The following is a 22110-nucleotide window of genomic DNA, read 5'->3' as shown; positions in this document are numbered from 1 at the left end:
CACCCCGTGGAAGCCAAAGGGCAGAGCTGGGGGCTCATAAAGCAGGGGTGGTTCAGATCAGAGCAGACCACCTGATCAAAAACACGAAGCAATTTTTCCCCATAAGCTGGCCCTGAGGGCATCACAAGGGCTGTGTGCCCAGCACTGTCCTCTGTAAACGTGCTGTGAGGCTTGGCAAGAGAAAAGCACAGCTCACAGCTGCACCTCGAAATAGCTGTAGCAAACTATTCGTCCTCTCTCTCCATGAGAAATAAGAGACAAAAGACTTTGTCCTTTTTTGGCTCCGTACACCTGAGCGAGTGGTGCTGAGGGCTGCACAGATCTGGTGCTGCCACACATGCGCCTCTGCTGCTTGCAATGAATCAGCTCTGAGAATCAAAAACCCCCAACTTCAGCACACAGCCCTCAGCAAAACTACCGCACACTCGAGCAGCATCAGCAGCTGTAGGCTCTGCCCATTGCCTGCAGCTCCTTGTGTCCCCTGCCAACGTGCAATCCCATCCCAGCAAGCACATCCAAGAGCCCACGTGCCCAAGCACCCTCGTGCAGCTGTGATCCAGCAAAATGTCTGAAAGAAAATCCCCCTGGCACTGACAGATGGGCCCTGCATCACCTGCAGCAATGAATGTGGCAGACAGTTTGTAGGAGGGAGTGAGCAGTGGCTCCGAACAAGGAGCTGGGAACAGAGAGGCCAATTGCTTCTCATGCCTGAGCATCCTGTCATAACCTGCTGTAACACAGGGAAAATAAAATGCATGCCTAAAATCCAACAAATGATGCAAAATAAATCCCCAAGAGTTACGCAGGGAGGAGATATTCACAGCGTCTCTTTCCCTCATGCTCAAAAAGGGGCTGCAAGAGAGTTCCTCTCAGTGCAGCACTGCAAACAAGGCCCGGGACTGGATTTACATCCTTCTGCATAGCATCCATGCTTGGCCATGGTTAGAGGCAATACAGTTTGGATTTGTGGCTTACTCTGCTGTGGCAATTTCTGCTGCAATGAATTTCCAGGGCTATGGAGAGTTTTGTTAATACTGGAGCCATGGCATCCTCCTCTGAGGTGCTTCTCCCAGCTGTTAAACAGAGGACGCTTACTGCCTTGTTTCCTCGTGCTGATTTTAAATGTAGGAGATGCACCTGATTAAATAAAGTGTCTGGTATACAGAGATCATATTTTAACCTCAGGGTCTGCGCGAGGGAGACAAGCAGAATGAATTAGTTTTTGAATCAGTGTTTGTAACAGCCCCGCAAACCCTCAGACAAATTCACAGTCAAAAGGAGACTGTCAACGTTTTATTTAGAAGCCTCTTTAAGGAGTTTCAGTGCCGTATGTTGAAAATCCAGTCTTTAAAAGAGCCCATGTCTGAAAGTTTTGGCTTAACTCTCAAATGTGTCAATAGATATTTTCCTTCCTTTGACCTATTTATCTTAAAACATGTATAATCTGTTGGGGGAGACGTCCATCTCTAAATGTCCAATTTGGTTTGTTTGTTTTTTTAAATCTGTCGTTCCGTTGCCAAGAAATTAAACAAACAGATGCCACTCTTTTTGAGGGGCTCCATTAAATACAACGTCTTACGCACCATCTGCTGGATCTGCAGCGGCAATTAACAGATACGCGCTATTCCCTGGGCAGGGCTGACATCAATTGATGGTGCTGGGATGCTGGCAATTTCTCCTTTCTGCTCCTCATCCTCCCTCCTCCAAACCTCTGAAGTAATGCAATATTTCTGCGTGAAGGTTTGGGTCTGCTGTAAATAAAATGAAGCGTCTGATAGGGAGCTTGAAGTACCTGGATGAGCCGCTGTGAATCATGAGCACTGGGAGTGATTGGTGTGGGGTGTTTGACAGACAGGAAAAAGGCTTCATACCAACCAAAATGTCTTGGAGATTGAGGTTTTATTGGCAAATTGCCTTCTTGGTCATGGGATCACAGGGAGCTTCATGAGCTCACTGTACTGACTGGGTGCCAGCTCATTGCCCACTGCCCAGCTCCTCCTGTTAGCTGAGCAGACAGACTGACTGGGGAAGAAAGATTCACCTGCTCTTATCCTCAGGCCTGAGAGATACACTCTGCCCGATCCCAGCCCTTCTCAGGGCACCAGAAGGTGCTTCAGTGCACTAAGAGGCAATTGCAAAAACCTCAGCCTACCTGAGGCTTCAGGTTTCCTTTCAGATGGACACAGTATGTACCTTTCTGAAGGTACCTGTTCCCATAGCTGCTAATGTATCCCCTTGACCAGATGCCTTCTTGCATCCAGAATTCACTGCAAAGCTCTTCAGAAGAATGTAAATCACTCCCAGGGCATGGGCGTGCTGTTTTTACTGTGGGTCACAAATGCACCTGCACTGTTTTCAACAGATTGTATTGCTGCTTTAGTGGAAGTATTTCTTTGCCTCCATTTGTCAAGCCTACACTCAAGAAAAAAATGATTTCTTCTCTGAAGCATGTAAGAAATAGAGTGATCTTGTGGCTTGACATCTCAGATACTGGGCATGGGATTAGGATCATGGCTGAAAATGAGTCCTCACCCCCATGGTATCTGTGGTCCAACACTGTGGCTCTGAAACCAGGCATTTCATGTGGAAAAATTGTGTCTGATGGGATTTTGGAGGGATTGATGTTGTAGTCCAGCCCTGATACTTCGGCCTTCCTTATTCTGAGGCATCTTAGTTTGTATGGGGTAGGTTTACTGTGGTATTCACACACTGTGACCAGTTCAGAACAGACAGCTGGGCATTATTTTGGAAATGAAAATTTCCACCCTGACCATAAATCTACCTAGTAATCATTTTTATTGCCCTATATGGTGGCCAGCTGCAATGGGGATCTGAACTTAGAAAGAGTGTCTCATAAATCAGATATAATCTAAAATCTTCCAACAGTTTGTAAATCTGCCGAGGAGTTAGGGATTAATTGAAGCAGACAGCTTAATACATTAACCTCTCACCTCTATGGAACTGCGCTCAAAAGATGGCTTTGGCCAAGAAGTGAAAATGGGATTGGTAATTTGATCATCATTGGTGAGGGACATGGTTGCTCCTGTAAAGTCAGTGAAGGAGCCCATGGCCATTCACATGCAATCCTCCTGTTGTGGCAACGGGGGACAAGGAGAGGGCAGGGCTGCCAGCTGTGTGAGTGGGGACATGAGTAGAAACACATCTTTCAGAAGGATGACAGGATGAGGCACAAGGGCACGCAGACATGTTGAAGATCATAAAAGCCTTGCGACTTGCTCATCGCATCCACAGCTCCCAGCCCACTTAGGGAGGGTTTGCTTTGGGGGCTGTGAGCATCCACCAAATCACTCAGGTGGTCAAAGTGGCACCCACTGTGTGTGGCCAGTGCTGGCTGGCCCTTGCCCTGTGACAGCAAGGGGCCACAGCCTGTGCTCCTGGTCTGTCAGCAGCACCTTCATGGTGACTTAGTGCTGCTAGTGGCAAAGCGCACTAATCTGCATCGAGGTGGGGGACAGAGATCGAGCAATAGCAGTGTCGGAAGCAGACACCTCTCTGGGGAGCTGACCACTCCCCGAGTCCTTATTAAACAGTTAGCGCACAGCTGGGAGTCACTTGACAGGACCATCCCTGTCTGTCAGCCTGTGAGCATGCTCCTGCAGATTTATGGTCCTCGCACCCTTAAGACCACCCCTGAGAAATACCCATCCAAACAAAAATCACCCGTGACCCTTGGCTTTGACTTGGTGACCTCTCCCTTTCCCTTGCACATGTCCTGTCTGCCTGTGATTTGTCAGCTGACTAACCAGGTCAGGTGAAATCTCAGCTGTTAAAGGACGTTTGAAAAGAAAATGTGATTCCCTGGAACCCACAAACACCTGCAAAAAAACCTCTACCGGTCCATTTCTGTTTGGGTGCTCCTGGTTTGTGCAGGTTAGGGGTGAAATGAAAAGCACGCTCTGAAACCCAGTGATAGAAAGCTTAATCACTCTTTTTTTTCCCCAACCTTATATCTTTTCACTTTTTCCAGTTGATTCTAAAGCCCTTGGAGCCAACTAGCCAGAATTACATGATACAAAGCAAACTTTTGCCAGTGGTAGAACCAGATCAGCAGAAACAAGACAATAGTCTTTTTCATGCCGCAAAAATGCAACTAAGCAGCACACAGTTTCATGTGCGCTTCCACTTTTTCCCCTCCTGATTAAATTATGAAATACTATTTACTCACAAACATTATAGTTCACTTTTTGAGGGAATTAATATGATTAAAGGCTTGTTTGGAAGCGATGATTGAAGTTCCAACTATTAAAATTCACATCGGTGTGCAGGGAAAATAAAAAGGCACGGAAATTCTTTTCAAACCCAAGCACCAGGTGCATTAATTACATTTCATTGCATGTTGGTTTATTACTGCGGTCACTTGTGCCTTATGATCTGCATTAACACCTGCGTTCTATGGATATCTTGGTATTTCACTAAACAAGATGAATATTGGCCAGATGGTGACTCCGGTAGGAAGCACTTCACATAGATTTCCCTGCTCTGCACAGTTGCCTGTAAAGGAATCCTGAATGTCACACTAAACCAAACCAAACAACACTAAATTTGTGATTAACTGCCTTCACAGTAAATTTGCAAAGGATCAGAGGACAGTGGGATCCAGGCCCTGTAACGTGGACCTTGCTAATACATCTCCTGCATGTAGAGCAATGCCATCATTGGAACAAACATCTCCCTCCGTGGGGTGACCCTGCCTTGCACAGAAATACACTTAGGCAGAAAAGTGGGTCAGCCTGGCTCTCAAACACATAGCACAGATGACCTGGTGGTTTCTTGTGTGTGTATTGCTTTTAAGTTGCATACGTGACCTTTCTTCCATAGTGCAGGTTAGTTAATGTACAACAGGAGTTCAGCCCTGGAGAACTGCCATGAAAACAAGTTAGTGCCTAAACCTGACCACCCCTGGCACCTTACCCTTTGACCAAAGCAGAGTACAGAGGAGAGGTGGGAAGGGATAGACCTCACCAACCTGGGGCTGCAACTGCCTGGCTTGTGTCTGCTTGCTGACCTGCACAAGAAAATAGCAACATGGCCCAAATTCCATATTAGCATACTAATGCACTATTGAAACCTTGGATAAACTTTTCAAAATATCTAATCAGTGCCTACATCAAACCCACATCAACCACAAAACCCTGTATCACTCCAAGTGATAGGAAGCTGGAGCACAGAAATTAATAGCAGACCAAGGTTCTGCACTTGGGGGAGTGTGGACAAATCCTATTACAAGTTAAGATTAACCATCAGTCAGAGAACTTACCAGTGTCGAGATCAAATATAAAAGATGTATGTTCTGTGTCTTCTGTTTAGCAACCTTAAATTAGCTCGCACGGGTGGATGGTGCTGGCCAAATGGCAGCACATGTGCTGGGAATGGAAATCAGAGTCAGAACAGAATCCTGTGGGATACCCCAAGCAATTTTAAAGCAGCTATCTTATTACCTACGCAATTTTCAGGGACAAGCAGAATTCAGACCCAGCCGGCGCTGCTTTCCAGTCCCACCTTGGTGAAACTACTTCATTATTATTTCAGTGGTGCCTGGAGAGCCCTGCCTGGTGCTCCGGATTCTCTGCAAAACCCTTCCTGACAGCCCACAACAAAAGGCATCTCCCACAAGGAAGGGCTTACAGTTTAATTTAAGGCAAGACACAGCAAGTGGAAGTAACAACCAGACAGATTAGCAAGGGGGAGAAAGATGGTAATGGTAAAAAGCAGTCATCCCTAGTGTCTTGGTGTGTGTACACATGCATGCTACATATTGATTAATGTGTACACAGAGGTTTCAGAAGCCCCTTAATGTGAATATCAGGCATTCAGAAAGGATTAATGAAAGAAATACAAGCATGGGTGGAGGGCTGGAGGATGCCGTCCCCATAGAGTTGCACACCAGCCCACTGGCCACACAGGGAGTCAGCATGTGTTGGATCTTCCACAGGGGCATAAAAGGTGCAGAGGGGGGCATGGTTTTAGTTCAACAAGGTGTGCTGAGCCCACCTGCCCTCTTACTGCTACAGGAATAGATATTTAAGGCACACATACCTCAGGAAGGATGCCCTAAAAGTGAAAAGCAATTTGCAGAGATACTGATGGCAGCAGGATGCTTTGAGCATTTCTAGGTTTGTGTTTGCTCAGGGCTCAGGGATCCTCAGAGGAAGCACGGTAATGTTATTGAAGTGCAAACTGCTATGAAGGTGACTGATGTAATCAAAACCCAGCACCAGTTTAGAAGCATCATCTTAAGATGCAAAGAAATAGTTTTGAAGAGGTCACTTACAGATATATATAAATACATAAATATATATCTACATATAAATTCCTCCGAGTCAAAAGAATCACATGCATCACTCCCACAGGAGGAGATTCCTCCTTGCTCCCAGCTCAAGGAGCACAACATGCAGGCGTTTCTTATGCAACCTTGACTGCGTGTAATAAAAATTCACTTTGAAAGCAGAGCATCTCTGGTGGTGCCTACATGCTTTTGACTTTGCTCTTTCCTTCAAACACCACTCGTGATGCTGAGCACTCATTCTCTTGGCCTATTTGTTCCTGGCAAACAAAGAGCAAATTCCCCTGGGTACAGCAATCCATTTTTAACACTCTGTAATTATTTAGAAAAAATGTTTTGATAGGAGCAATGAAAAACTGGGGCATTTCAGGTGTCCCTGAGAAAGTTCTCAGCGCGCTGTGTGAAATGGGAACATGGAAACAATTTATGGCACTGCTGGGGAAAAAAATGAAATGAAATAAATAAAGCAAAACAGTAAAGTAAACCTTTTCAGCTGCGGTGTTTGAATCTCTGGATATTTGCAATTCATGGAACAGCCCCATCTGCCCTGTCACCTCCAAGTGCTGAAGGCACCAAACAAACCCCTGAGGGTCCACTGGAAAATAGGAAGGGAAGGGGGGAAATAAGGACTCTGCCCCTCGAGGGCTGCCAGCAGCCTGCACAGACAGTGATTGGGGTCTGGAAATCTATCTGTCTTTGAGCAACTGTCTCCCTCTGCCCTCCCAAAATCTATGGGGCTTCATATGTTAATGTACCCTTTTGGGAAGCCCTCTGATGGAAGGCATTACTGCAGAAAATGTCAGAGTCCTTTGGTGGAGGCTTGCAGCACAGTGAGTTATATGGCCCAAAGGCACGTGAGCTTCATACAGACAAGGAAACATGTCTCCTGATGTCTTCTGGCCAGCGGAGAACATCACAAGTGAAATCTAGATCCTAAATGTCAACCCCATTTTGAAACAGGGTGTATTTCTCTTGGTAGAGGAAATGGTCAGAAAGTCAGCCAGCTCGTGCCTGCACACATAGTGCCTGCCAGCTTCCGCGTGAGCCACACGCTGCTTTTCCTTCCCCAACTGTTTCTGGGGAAAACAGCGTTCCTGCAATGCTGCTTTACGCCAATCTGTAGGGTTTAGCCACACATATCAAGAAAGTAAATGGTAGATGTTGGGTGAAGGAGATATTATGCAGAGAAAGGAGTTATGGGGAGGTTATAAATATGAGCGATGGAAAAGGAAAATTAAACAGAAACGAAAGCATTATGGCTCAGTTGTCCTCAAAGGACCCGTTATCTTTCAGGGAGTACGTACAAGCGAAATAAAGGGGAAAAAAAGAACACCATACTCAGCATATTCACTGCCATCTCCTGGTGGACAGAGAAACAGCCCTATTCCTCCCTGCTCCGTTAGCTGCCCGTATCTGATACTGCTTTTAATGATGACTGTGGTAGGCAGGATGTTTTGGCCCGATTTACAGATCTGTCAGTAAGGTTTTCATCTTTTGCTGACAGATTTTCAGCCTTTATGTATAATTTGTTGTTTAGAAGAAAGATCCTTGAATGAAATCAGGGCCTGAGGAAATGTTAAAACAGAAAATAGATGGGCCAAGATGGATGACTTGTGTTATCAGTGGACTGAGATGTCACCATATCCAGCAAAATACGGGTTCTATGGCTTTATATGGATCATAATGAAGAACTCTTTTTGCATTACATTTCTTGCATACAGACATTTTATAGAGGCAGAAACTGATACAGGCAGGAAAGTGGTGCGGAGTTGTAGGGCATAAACACAGGGGAAAAGCTGGATTCCCCAGCTCCTGGGCCAGCATCCCTGCCTGCCTCTGCTCCCATTTCCCACCTCCAGAAAAGCATCTTGAGGTACCAAGATCAAAGCCAGAGAGGAAAGATTTGACTTTGCCCCCAAGACAGGTATTAGAGTAAAGGAAATCAATGCTTGCAAACACAATTCAGCCAAGCTGCTGCTACTGGCACAGTTCTCAGAGCAGGCACTTTTTACCCATCCCTTCCCCATGGAGGCAGCCCTCAGGCATTTGCTGGTTCCCAAAACCCAGCCACTCCATGGTTTTAGTCATATCAGCAGTCTGATAGTGATAGGACAAGTAGGAATGGCTTTAAACTAAAAGAGAGGAGACACAGATCAGACATTAAGATGAAATCACTTACTCAGAGTGTGGCAAGACATTGGAACAGTGTCTGTGCATCAGTTTGGGCACCATAGCACTGCTCAGATGAGCAAACATATTGGGAAGTTGTGCAAGCAGCTCTGAGAAGCTGTTAGGTTTTAGGAAGGAGATGAAAAAAAAAAAGAAGCTCCCCTCCTCTGCAGCTGTACTGACGTCGCTGCCTGCAGCCTTGGAGCCAAGTGATTCCACTGCAGTTCTGATCTGATCAGTGCTTTCCATCCCTTCTGCTTATTTTGCACAGTTGCAATTGCTTTTATAAACATCGGGCAGGGCTGAAGATACTGCAGATCTTAAAAGAAGAAACGATGCATTGCTAATTTCTGAGCATTATAGAGAAAGGTCATATCTCACTGATTAGGTTAAACCCCGAGAGCCCCACTCACATCATACAGTTATCCTAATTAATGTAGTTACAGCACAAGTACGGGTTCTACAAATATCCCAACTGTCACAGTTCATCATGCAATCCATCTTACAGTTCCTGGCTTACTTGCCCTTGCAAACAAAATACTTTCTTGCCCTTTTTAATTAATTTATTTATTTTTAAGCTTATGTCAGAAGTCTAAGCTCATTTCTGTTGGCTCTTCTTTATTTTGTGACTCTTCCTGTTTTACAGAAGGCTTTAATACTTGGTTCATCCCAGTAGGAATGTGCTTAGCTGAAGAGGTCAGTAGTCTTGATGTCAGTGATATCTTGTGCTTATAAGCTCTGTAGGAAAGTTTTATTAGAGCTGTCCTTCTCCATTTATGATGACTGAATTAAAAGAGACGGCTACTTTATGTGGTTTCTTGTGTTGTATGCCATCCTCATGCTCTTACAGAGGCCCATTCTCCTCCACGTCCATTCTTTCATGGTTTTCAGTGGAGGTAGAAATGAGGCTATAAAACAGGCAAGGAAAGATGGCTCCTTGGTTTGTGCTTTGGGGCAGGCTCAGTGAACTGGAAGAGATGCAAAGACAGGGGATGATGGGAGGAAAAACATAGGATCATAGGATCATAGAATCATTTAGGTCGAAAAAGACTACTAAGAATCATAGAATCATAGAATTAGCCATGTTGGAAAAGACCTTGTTGTTCTTTGGAAGACTACTAAGAATCATAGAATTAGCCGGGTTGGAAAAGACCTTGGAAAAGACCTCAAGTCCAACTGCAGCCTAACCAGTACCCTAACTCCAAAAACCCTGCACTAAATCATATCCCTGAGTACTACATCCAAACGGCTCTTAAACACAACCAGGGATGGTGATTCAACCACCTCCCTGGGGAACCTATTCCAGTACCTAACTACCCTTTCTGTAAAGATCACATACTACAACCATCAGCCCATTCCCATCATGCCCACTAACCACTTCCCTCAGTGCTGCATCTCCCTGTTTCCTGAACACCTCCAGGAACAGTGACTCCACCACCTCCCTGGGCAGCCTGTGTCAATGCTTTATCACTCTTTCTGATAATATTTTTTTCCTAATATCCAACCAGAACCTCCCCTGGTGAAACTTAAAGCCATTACCTCTTTGTACTGTCCAAATGTGGGAGTGCAGGTATACGCAACAGTACAGAAATATTCCCTGCAACAGCCTTCTCAAAGCCTCATTCCTGCAGCAGTGCTGACCTTCATCACCATTCACTCTCCCTTCTCTCAAACACCCTCGTGTTTTTACAGCTGCTTCTGTATGGGGAAGAAGAGAGAAGCAGCCTATGTCATAACTTCACCTGCTGCACAAAAACTTGACTCTGCTCTGACCCTCCCAGAGAAGAATCAGCTGTCAGACTGACCAGTTACAAACCCAGGCAATTGCTTAACGTTTTGCAAAGGTTGCTCCTTTCCTTGTTCTGTGCTCTATGTAGATGCTTGTCCCATAGATTTTTTTTATCTGCAGATTATAATAGCAGGTATTACTTTACTGATCAGTCTGCAGGGGTTCAGGTTTTGGGCTGAGAGACTGCTGCATCCAGCTGTGCTGCAGTTCTGGATGGTGCCTGTCAGGCCAGCTCCACGGCACAGGATCCTTCCATTGCAGAGAATTTTACCCTTTCTGTTGTGCCAGGAGGCCAGCTCAAAGGCGATTAACACAGTCACTGATCTGAACTCCTAGATGTTGCTATAACACTGCTGCTAAGCAAAGGCAGGCTTTGATTTAAGCAGTGAAAACAGAGTGGGTGGAAATGTCTCAGGATTCGACAGTCTGACTGTTTTAAAACTCATTCTTAGTGCCCATAAATTATGTTGATACTAAAAAACAGCTTGGAGCAGCAAGAATATGTTGGGGGACGTTGTCCCTCCCCCTGCCCTGTTCTTCCACCTTGCACTGTGCTCACATCTTTCCATGGGATGCAGCATTTCCAGGGTTTCATGCGAGAATATTTTGTGCTTCCATTTGCGGTTTCTGAGAGAGCTGGTGTTGGTTTTTTTTTAATGCTTCCATTCTGGGTTTGGGAAACAGAAACAAACCTCTGCAGTTCCTGTTTATACCGAATGAATTTGCTTTAACCTGATAGTTTGTTTAATTTACTGAACCTTTAGCTGTAACACCTGCAAGGCACAACCTCACATAATTTTCCAACAAGCACGAAAGAATCCAGTGGGGAAACGAGTTTCCTTTTTTTCCCTTCTTTTTCTTCTTTCTTCCGTGCAGCAAAGCTGCTTTTCAGTAAGGATGCCAACATTTTCTCTGCTCCAACAATGAGTTTAGTGTGTTTGGCTTTGGGATGTGAGGATTTTCATACAGTTTATAATCTGCTGTTATTTAATGGTAGTTTTACAGGGTTATTTTCCTGTGCCACTCAGAGACTGTGGGCAGCTCGCAAGAATTCTCAGCAAGTTTCTGTGTCCCTGCTATTTGCCACGCACATTTGTGCTTGAAAATGTAAGGGCAAATTGGGCTGGGTGGTAGAAAGCCTTTAACTCATAGCCACAAAGAGAAGCATGAAACTATGGGCTGATCTGAAAGACTCAGAAGCCAGAAAGCAAAGGAAGGCTTTCACATTTATTGTATTTAACATTTGATCATTTAGGGTTGAGAATAGCTGGGTTCATGAATTTTGAATGTTTGGAAGTGCTGTCGTTATAGCCTACATCAAATGCAAGTAGCAATAATCAGATCTGTTTTCTTGAACTCGTAGACAAGGATAAAAAACAAACCAAAACCCTGAAATTACTTTTAAATGTGCAAATGAGAGCTTTTCAAATGATCAGATGAGTAAGAGAGAAAGAGAGGAGAGAGAAAAGAATGACACGAAAATAAATTTCAATTGGGGCTGCAGACAGTTTGATCATATATTCCAGGCATGTCCGACCAAAGCCGTTACAATAAACCCTTGATGCAAAAATGGAACACGCAGTACAGGTCTGTACATCCAATGCTTAATATTAGACATGTTTTTTTGACAGAGGTCTGTCTTATCACTGCATTTCAAAGGGTAAACCAAAATACGTTATGCAATAAAAACAACATATTCAAATGTTTCCAAGGCTCCGAGCTGCATTGAGCCCTGCAGATGCAGCACGCCTGCATGCACGCCAGCCAGAGCAGGCTGCTGTTGTAAAATTGGAGCGCTCTCCTGTGCACATCACTGGTCTAGTTTCGCTTTACTTGTTTTGAAGATAAAATAGCCTGTCAGCTGCAGAAATTAAAGCTATTTGAACATTACTTTCACTGTAATTAAAAAGTCCTTCAGAGATGTCACGTAGGATGTGCCTGGGATATATCTTCTGTGCCTTCTAACTGAATGACTTTTATACGTGTTAATAATTAATCTATCACTTTTTTTATGCTAACTGTTAAAATAGCTGTATTCTAACACTTTTTTTTTCACCATTGTTGCAAATAAGGCACATACAGTAGTTCCACATCTGTTTTATTTTCTGTGCTGGCATGAATATTCTAAATCCAGTCTGAAAACTATCATCTCCACTGCTTTCTCTGATGTACCCTTCAAAACTTGTGAATCTCATAACAGTTTATCTGAATTTTGCTTATGCTTTGAGTTCCTTCTCTTTACTGTGGCATGACAGCGGGGCTTTCACAAGCCCTCCTTGCCGGCCAAACACCTCAATAATTTGAGTCTCAGTGATATATCATCCCTTTTAAATGAGCTGTTGAGCTGGAGATCACGTTGCCCATGTCTCCAGGTTGTCCTAGAGACCTCTCAGCAATATATTGGGTCACATTATGTAAGATGAACTGTAGTTATATATATATATATACCCAGATTCGGACTAGACAGAGGCCAAGTTGTGTGTGCCCAGCCCTCCTACCTCTCCAGCATCCTGGAGATCTCTACTGGATAGGAGGTCACAGGGGTAGGTCACAGCATCAACCATTCCACAACAGAACTACACCAAAGTGTCCTGGGGGGATAAGGGAGCAGCTGGACTGTGCCAGTGAAATTTCTTGCTTCTGATGCTCTTTCATAGCAATCTAATGTTCCACTTTCACAAATAAGTTTATTATTGAAGTTTCTGTATCATGTTACTGATTTAAATTTTCCTAAGAAGAAACTGCAACAGAGCACTGAGAGCTTGATATTACTGAAGTAAAATGAGCATTTGATCCTACTCAGGAGACTTCCAGGTGCTGGCAGGGACCTTGATCAGTTACTGACTTCACATAACTGCATATCCAGAAATAGAGAGCTCTGTGATACACTAAGACCATTCTTAGGGTGAAATGACAAGCCAAATTACATCTTAGCCTTCACCTGCAAGATAGAGCTGTGCCACTTTGCTGCTGCTGAAAACACCAGGGGGGATTAAAATCTCAGCTCTCCAAATGATAAATTGGAGATGTTAACAAAATTAGAGAAGAATGTACTTCTTTGAGCACCAAGGCTTTGAAAGCAGACTGATGACCTGCTTTCTTCCTCCCCTGTTTTAGAAGACCATGCTGTTTTAAAGTTTCCCTGATCCAAACCCTGAACCTAACTAACTTTTCAGCTTATCCCTGTTATTTGAAGGTCATGCTGTTGGCATATCCATCTCCATAATCAGGAATTTATTCCCCAGCCTAGTTTAAAACCTTAAGGAATATGGACAGATATATTTTCTGCTTTTCTCCTCCACAGGAGAGGATGTAGCGTGGGGATTCATATCTGTTTCACATGCACATTAAATCCCCTTTAAGATCTCTCTTTTCTTTCCTCTGCAGCTTTACCTTGCTTCCCTCTCCAGCCAGCAGATGCCTCTTGATCCTTGCAGGCATTTGTAAGCTCCTCAGGCCTTTCTCTCTGCACATCTCTGCGTATCTTCCATCTACTCACACCAACATATTTCCTTCAGTTCTTTTGCTTGGAGACTCCCATCACAAAAGCACCATGACGTGCTTTTTTCACTCTGATCCGAGGCATTCCCAAGAGCCTGGGAGCTGAGAAGGTGCCTTCAGGAGCATCAGGCTTAGAAATTCTGGGCTGGCTTTGCTCAGGTGTATAAGGGGAAAAGTAGCGGGCTGCTAACAGGCTTCGGCATTAGTAACTAAAATGTTGATGGTGTTCTCAAAAGTGCCAGCAGAGGGCAATACTAGGCAGAAAAATTGCTGGCCTGGCCTGCCGGGCACGGGGTGCTTCCAGCCTCACCTCAGAGCCCCGTCAGCCCCACGGCTGAGCCCGGAGGAGCTCACAGTGCCTCAGACCTGATGCTGTGGGGGTGGTGGATTCTTGGTTGCCATGCACACAATGCCACTTCTATGCCACAGTCTGCCCCTCCCTGGCATAGCTCTATGCCGTTCCCTCGGGTCCTGTTGCTGTTACAGCGAGCAGAGCTCAGCGCTGCCCCTCCGTTCCTTGTGGGGAGATGCAGCCGCCATCAGGCCTCCCCTCAGCACCTCTGCTTTGGGCTGGAAGAATCAGTGGACCCTTCCCAATCTTTGTAGGCCTCCTTTGGACACACTCTTAACAGCTTTATGCCCTTATATTGAGATGCTCAAACCAGTATCCAACGCTCAAGGTAAGGCCACACTTGGAACATCCCAGAACTTTGAATTGCATTGAAAAGCCAGGGTTTGAAATGCCTGAAATGTTCATTGCATCTTCCTGCTGCTGCCCAACCATCTCTTTTTCTGCCAGCCACAGCAGGAGTGTTGAAAGGCTGCACCCTGCCAGCAGGACAGGGCCCAGGGGACACCCTTGAGTTTCACATTGTCAGAGATTTAACCCACAGATGCTGTCTGAGAGATTCTTGGGAGAAGTGATTTTGAAGGCTCTTGAAAAGATATTTGGAAAGCAGAGAGAAATACCTGCTTAAAAATAGCAAAAAATACCCCATAAAAGTGGGTCAATTTTCCAGGTGTTCCATCTTCAAACTATGGTCAGTCTTTTAGATGAAGGGACGGTGTCTAAAGGTGGCAATTAGAGCCATGGTCATGCTGCCTACATTCTGGGGCTATTTGGGAACCAATTTTGTCTCTCAAAGATGAGCCTCATACATGTAAGCCCACTCAGGTACTTCTGCCCCAGTAGAGGAACCCTTAATGAGTCCTGTTATATGCTGCAAAGAGGCACAAAGATACATTAGTGCAATTATTATTTGTTAGCAATTCCTAATGATGTAACCTCTGACCTGCAGTGCTATCCCTCTTGGGCTGTTTGGCTGCAGTCACTCAGGAAGCTTGAAGAAACTTTGAAAAACAGCACTATAGACATGAGCAGTCTCTCTGGTATATGCAAGGATAAATATTCACAGTGCAATTAGTTACTGTGGAGTTGTACTGTCCAAGAAATATAAGGGGTGGAGAACAGGGAAATTCTGGAACCAGGAGAGAAAATTACTTGGAAATTTTTAAAATAGAAGCCCTATAGAAAAGAGGTCACATGGGACAGGGAAAAAAAAAAAAAAAGAAAAAAAGAAAAAAAATATATATCCTCGTTTTTCATCATTAAATGAAATAACTTTGTAATTAAAAACAGATTCCCAGAGTGCTGGTCTGTTTACTCAGTATAGATGGAGTAAATTAGTAATTGGTTAGGAAACACACATCGCAAGAAAACTGGACATAAAATATGCATACATAAGGCTGTATTTTTCCTATTTAGACCTTCCACATCCACACACGCGTGTCTCTTCATCTAAGACTGTACATTCCCATCCCTGCTGCAGTGAGCTAGCCGAACACCTCAGCACTGGCCAGGATTGCAACAGAGATGGTCTTTGCAGCTTTCCAGGGTTTGATGCTGCTCCAACTCCTGCTTTCTGCTTTTCCAAATTCTTTGCTGTTGTTCCTGTTAAGTTGTACCTTCATTTCCAAGCAGTGAAGCCTGAGCAGGACTGCTAGGAAACATGCATGGAACTCTTCCTTCTAACCCAGCTCCACTGTTCCTTTCATATCCCAACATAAAAGCCCAAGGGAGCCCCAGGCCTACCTGAAGATACAGAAACCCTAGAGTTGATGGAAATCCTGCTTGGGCCCCTAAAGCCTGGAGAAAGCTGTATTTTGATAGCAACATTTTTTTTGATTGCCTGGATCAGTTGTGTGCCCCTCTTGTCCTTAACCCTATTTGAGACCTCAGATGAAGTCCACCAATCGGCAGCAGGCAAGCTCCAAGCTTTGTTACGGGAGCAGTAGACTAGGAAGGAGCAGGGTTTTCAATCCCTTTCTCTTGTGGTGCAATATCCTGGCCAGAGCCAGGCTGGGCAGCCTCCATCCTTCCTGCAGAAAGGGATGCAAAGGCTCATGACACTGTGGAAACAGACCCTAATGTTGTAATCTTTTGCTTGAGGCACCTCAATGAAAACCTGCAATTAACGTTAGAGACTTCAGCTGTTCCTGCTCACAAGAAGCACCACGAGCTGGGGTGTCTGTACCACTCCTGTGCCAGGCAGTAAAAGATGAGCTCGTGCATTTGGCCACTCCTCCAGGCATGTGTCATTTTACATCCCTCATTTCAACTTCTGTCATTTTTGATGCACGTATGAACAAATGAAAGGAAGGCTTTTCTACTAATGAATACATATGTTCCAACTTTTTAAGATAAATTACTCGTGCTGATCAGAGCTGTTATGCTACCTCTGTAGTTTTAAGTAGTCAGACTTATTGTGACAGCAGTGATATGTTTGTTTTGATTCAGCTGTTTCATTTCAGAGCGTTGTCAGCTATATTTTGTTACCATTAGTGTCAGAGAACTTGTACAGGTCAGGAAATGTGTGTAGCCAACAGCCTACTCACTTGGAAAAGCATCCATAGACAATAAAGTTTTATGAACAGGAATTTAATGGCATGGATCTTTCCAGACTTTCCAAAGAGACTGAACTGAATTGATTGTTTTTGATGCTGAGCCCTTGTAGTTAGGTATTCTGCTGCTAATGCACATCACATCCTGTTCCACTGCTGTATAGCGGTGCCATCTGTAATCAATCGTGCTTCATCCACCCTTTGCTCCAGGGGGTGGTATCAATTAACAATTAAAAGAATCCTCTTTCCATTTAAAAGAAGAAATGCCACCCTCTGATAGCAACTCAGCAGCTGGAAAGTCAGCCTATCAGACAGATGGAAGGAACAGCAGAAATGAATATACATGCGTATATTCATATATAGCGTTGGGTTTTCTTGAGCAGTTGCCATTTTATCTTGGAGTAACCCTTGAATCGTTTGCAGGAGGATGTCAGATAAAGCTCTCTTCAAACCCAAGCAAGCTGTATTTGCAGTCAGGGAGAACCACAGGGTGCCTAATGTGCAAGGCTGATATTTACTGCGTTACGAAAATAGCTCTAAAGACTGTCTGGCTGTCTCATTGCATGAACACACCGCTGTACTCTGCTGCTGCCCCTTCTGTACAAGCAACACACTGATCAAGGGCTACACAGGGGTTGGAAGAAGGGTTGGAAGAAGGGACACTTTCTGAATTGTGTAGAACAAATGCCCTCTTCAGGGAAGAGGACATTTTCAGCTGTTCTGTTCATAGAAAACATTCTCATCAGAAAAAGCAAATCCATATTTTTTATGTTTTTGCCCTGGTTTTGCACTGCCTGAATTCACAATGATTCCTATCCTTGTCTGAGGTAAACAGTCTTTTCTTACCCAATTCTCTTTGACTGCAGGGAATAATTGCTAGAACATAATTGTAAGATCTGAGACCAGATAACTGGACTATGAGCCATTCAAATGCCATTGTTTCTGCTAAACATTCAGCACAAATTAACAGTTCAAAATAAACTTCTGTGTTTGAATTTCTTTTACAGTGAGCTTTTCACCTATCCTCAAGCTCAGCAGTACTTGAAACTCTTTCATAAACAACCATTTTTAAAGGTCTGTGATGCTTCTCTGCATTTCCTTTAGGACTAAAAGCCTACTCCTCGTAAAACATGATTAGTACAGCTGCATCCCTCCATATCCAAGTGGTAATGTTCTATAAATAACATTTGTCCAGGCAAGTTTTATATGCAGGCTTTGCACTTCCCAGAGCCTGAGGAAGTTCAAGTCCAGACCTCCTGCTGTTTGGAAGGTTGTTTGGCCACCAGCCTATGGGCTCCTCTACCTACAGGACAACCCCCATCCCTCTGTTAAAGCTTTGTCATTCTGCAGAGGAGAAGTTGTGATTTCAGGGGCAGCTAAACAAATGGGAGTTTTATTTGCTCTGTATCACTTTTTTCCTTCCTTTCTTCACATTCCTGGACAAAAGTGAGGATGGAACTGTCAAAAAAAATAGTTTGAATTAGACATGGCTCACCGAGGAGAATAAAGAGTTTGGTCTTAGCTGTGTTAAATAAGAGAAGTTGCAAACGTAGTCAGAAATAAACTAGAATAACTAGTAAAGCTTAGATCACTGTGGGAAATAATAGGAACACTGACTGCTTTCTACCAGAGATTTTGTAAGATTATTTTCTTCCCAAAAAGATTTTTCTAAAGCTGTAATATAGTCATAATTTGTCATCGGCCATGAAGTTCAGGCACCTTCGGCACTTTTTCAGATTCTACATAATCTTCGATGTCTAATATACTATGGGAAATGCAATGAAATATATCCTGTTCCTAATTGATTCCTTTTGCATCACATTTTTCACGCAGGCTTGGCTGTTGGCCTTTCTTTGCTAAGTGAGGGTTTCAACAAGTGGAGAAGATGGATGGCCGAACCAATCAGCTACAGAATATGCAAAAGGTCAGAGCACTCAGCTAGCACATTGCAGGCTGCTTCAGATAAATGAAGCATAAGGAATCGAATAACTTTCTCTTTGAACAAACAAAATAAGGAAACTTGAAAGTAGTTCAAGCTGATGTTTTCTTTATGACTTGAAGTGCTACATGTATAGCCCTTTGGAGTGTGGAATAGGATAAAAGTCTTTTCCTACCCTGTCTGGTTGAAAGAGAAGATAGGAAAAATAAGTAGTTTGCATATGTGTGGTTGAATAGATTCGTGTCATATAAATTAAGACTGGTGTGTGCATGCAGTGAAAAGTTGTTATCCTTTGTGTATGTCTGTAGTACTCCTCTTCATAGGGGCTTTGAATGAGGAGCTTGTAGAAACAACCTCACTAATGTACCCTTTCGTCCTGGGCAATAAAAAGAATAAAGCCTGAGGTTGCTAAGTTCTCCAGTACAGTTGTCCTCACTCTTATTGTTCATGATCTCCAAAACCAATGAGCCATCATCTCCGTAGAAATGTTAAAGCCCAGGGTTTAATGTGTTGGAGGAGCAGCAGTGGGGCTGGTACTTCACCCATATTTGTAGAGCACTGACAGTGGCATCACGAGCAGTGTGGATAACAGTGGAGGTACCACAGCACCAATGCCACAGGGACAGCAGAGCTGGCTTTCCTGCAGGTACAAACTTCTTGCTTGGCATAGAGACAGCTGTTAATGGTGCTCAGAGGAACTGTTTTATTTCCCAGTACTCCCAAACCACTGTGTGGGCTAATTTTAAATGAATCTGTTACTTTCCAGCTTATCTTTCATTGCTGCTGGGCTTTCACTTGGCAGAAGAAAAATAAATATAAGCTATTCTTACTACACTGTCTTGAATACCAAGCATGTTTTCATTCCATCTGGCTAATATGAGTAGAAGATAAACTGGTGGCCTATTTCCTCTTTCTCTTCCAAAATAAAGAAGAGTGATAAGCTGAGGCCTCATGGAGAGGAAGCTGAGATGCCTCTGGAGTGTACAACTGTATGGCCAGCTATGAAGCAAGGGCAGTAACCCTGTTCTGCAAGGGACGTGAACTGACAGATATGGACTTTATTTCCCTTTCCACCATAGACAGCTGTGCCCAGTGATTCGAACATGACATTTTCTTAGTAACATAAATGTCTAGAGTTTGGAGAACAGCTATATTGGTCTGCAGTACAACAAACTGGAATGCACTAAGATAAATAAAAGAAGAATAATAAGCACAAGGCAGAAAGTTTTAATAACTGAAAACAGATAGTTCTGTAGTACAAAAGTGTTATTTCTGCTGTTTGTTTGGTTCTGCATTTGGAACAGTGGTCACACTCTATGCTTTGAGGAAGGAGATTACTGGAGAAAAAAAGAGATAGATGGGCAATTTAGATAAAGCATTGCTTTTTGCTGATGTTAGTGTATAACACTCTACATGTTTCAGGAGCCCTTTCCTATTCGTCAGTCTCATTGAGTTCCCAGCAGTGTCTTAAGTCATCAATACATTTCTGCAATTCAGTGCTCTGGTCTGTAAGACTCTTGATGGAGAAGTTCGCCATTGAAGGAAAAGGGAGGGGAAAATTAGCAGGAGAAAAGCCTTCCTCATCTTGTGGAGAAGTATGTAGGTGAAGTGGGACTCCAACTGAAGTTTTAATTGCTGATAAATAGTGGAAGAAATGGAGCTGCAGTGCTCTACCCTATTGAGACTCCAAGCCTCACTGGGTTGATCTGATTCACTGGAAGGTGAGAAATGCAACGTGCTGCACCACTTGCAACAATTAACACTCCATTTCCAAACAGTACATATAGCACTGCTGTTCCAAGCTGCACCAAGCAGATAAGATTTAAATCCCGTGTGTTAGCTTTGCATTGGTGGCTAGTGATTGAATGGAGGTGCAGAGCTGAACTGATTTCAGTTGGGTAATCACATTGGGTAAATGAGCTTTATACTTTGTTTTCTAGCAAATTTAGGCTTAGAATAAATTATCCTCATTTGAAAAATCTGAAGTCCTGTTGGAGTTGCACTTTGCATTCCATACAAATACAAAAACATACGTGGAGTTAATCCACTGGGATCTAGATGCCTCTCTGAAATGTGTAGTCCCAGCAGCCACCAGACCTGTGCTGTTCCTCATGGTCATATCCCACTCTGCAGCCATTCATTTGTTGGACTTCTCCAGGTGGATGAACCAGCGTACCTTAAAAACAAAGCAAAAACTTTTGTGTGTTTTGGCATCATATTTTCTTGTAACATTTGATTTTCATGTAGGTCACTGGACAATGGAATATTTCTGTTTACCTGAATGAAGTTCATTCACATCACTGCAGATGAGGAGAGAGTAAGGCTTTTAGCTGTTAGCAGCTTTGTGACTTCCTAGAGTGCACTGTGCTATATAAACCTTCTCATTCTCATTTCAGTACCAAGATGAGTAGTTGATGCAGTTACATTAACTTTGTGACAACTGAAATGTATATTATCTGGATGTAAATGCATTCATCCATAACAGAGGAAAATCCTAAATCCCAGCATCAAAGGATACTTCATTTTTTAATGCCTCAAAGTTGTATTCCTTCCTGCCAGCAAATCAATTGCCTAGTGGTTCGCTGCAAGAGAAAGGTTTTGTTTGATTCCTGGCTCAGATACATGTGTTGGAAATGTCCTTGATACTTATTAGAACCTCCTGAATCTTAAAATACTTTGGTCATAGAAAGAATTAAAATAAGCCATCAGAAAAACATCCCAGCTGCTTTTCTCATGAGAGGATAAAAAAATGACAATTTCTCAAGGATCTGATGACTACAATCCTTGGAGCACAGTTTCTCTCATGTATCTATCACATGAATTTCTATTCTTTTGTATTCAAGACACAGCAAACTATTATGCAACAAACATCCACATGTATATGACCATATGAAAACTTGTGTTCAACAGCAAGACAAGAAGATAAATACAGATAAAGCCAATATAAATTCCTGCCAGTCTACTCTATGTCACTAATAACCTTTTTTGTTGTTTTTTTTTTTTCCTCTGTGGCAGGGACAATAGCCTCTGCGGTCCCAAGGAATGAATAGGAATAAGATGCAGCAGCTCATGTTTTCCTAAACTGATGCAGAAAGAAGCAGGCGTGAGAATGAGGGCAATGTTCTCTGAATTCAAGGTAATTACTATAAGCATGCCAATACAGGTTTACAGCATTGCCTGTGCCTAAAAGGATATAAATAATTCCTGCTCACAAAATGAAAATTAAGACACCAAAACCATTGAGCTTCTACAATACATGAAAGTGATATGATAAGGACAGTATTAGTATTTCACTACACTTTTGTCTGCAACGAAGTTCACCAGCAGATCATTAATTTATACTTCATTGAAACAGAAATGGTTTCCTGAAATCCTTACTCTCATCATTGGTAGCAATATTTTGTCTATATTGATTGAGTGCACAGGATCCTGTTATTAATTAAAAAATTGAAATATTTAATGCATAGGTTGCTACAAAGCTAATGCCTCCAATTTATTTCCATGAAA

At 43.3% G+C, this 22110-nt stretch overlaps 1 protein-coding gene and 1 long non-coding RNA gene across 3 annotated transcripts in view; one reads left to right on the top strand and one right to left on the bottom strand.

Annotated features, from left to right (window-relative positions):
• Positions 1-2609: 2609 nt before the first annotated feature.
• On the bottom strand, positions 2610-13743 carry LOC107313917. Of its 2 annotated transcripts, XR_001555252.2 has the most exons (5): positions 13656-13741; positions 10013-10171; positions 5279-5384; positions 4988-5026; positions 2610-4512 (listed from the first exon to the last, which is right to left on the bottom strand). It is a non-coding gene; the product is annotated as an uncharacterized LOC107313917 (long non-coding RNA). The 2 variants fall into 2 exon arrangements; XR_004307201.1 differs by lacking the exon at positions 10013-10171 and having other exon boundaries at positions 13656-13743.
• Positions 13744-14227: 484 nt separating this feature from the next.
• Positions 14228-22110, top strand: part of C1QTNF7 (C1q and TNF related 7) — a 51336-nt gene continuing 43453 nt past the window's right edge. The window contains exons 1-3 of the mRNA XM_015862619.2: positions 14228-14443; positions 18498-18588; positions 21619-21739. The gene's annotated coding sequence lies outside the window, so the exon portion shown is untranslated. The remainder of the gene's footprint in view (positions 14444-18497; positions 18589-21618; positions 21740-22110) is intronic.

This window comes from Coturnix japonica, chromosome 4 (assembly GCF_001577835.2).
Source record: "Coturnix japonica isolate 7356 chromosome 4, Coturnix japonica 2.1, whole genome shotgun sequence".
NCBI classification, from domain to species: Eukaryota; Metazoa; Chordata; class Aves; order Galliformes; family Phasianidae; genus Coturnix; species Coturnix japonica.
Note: the sequence above shows the minus strand (reverse complement) of the source record. Positions and strands in the feature narration are given on the sequence as shown.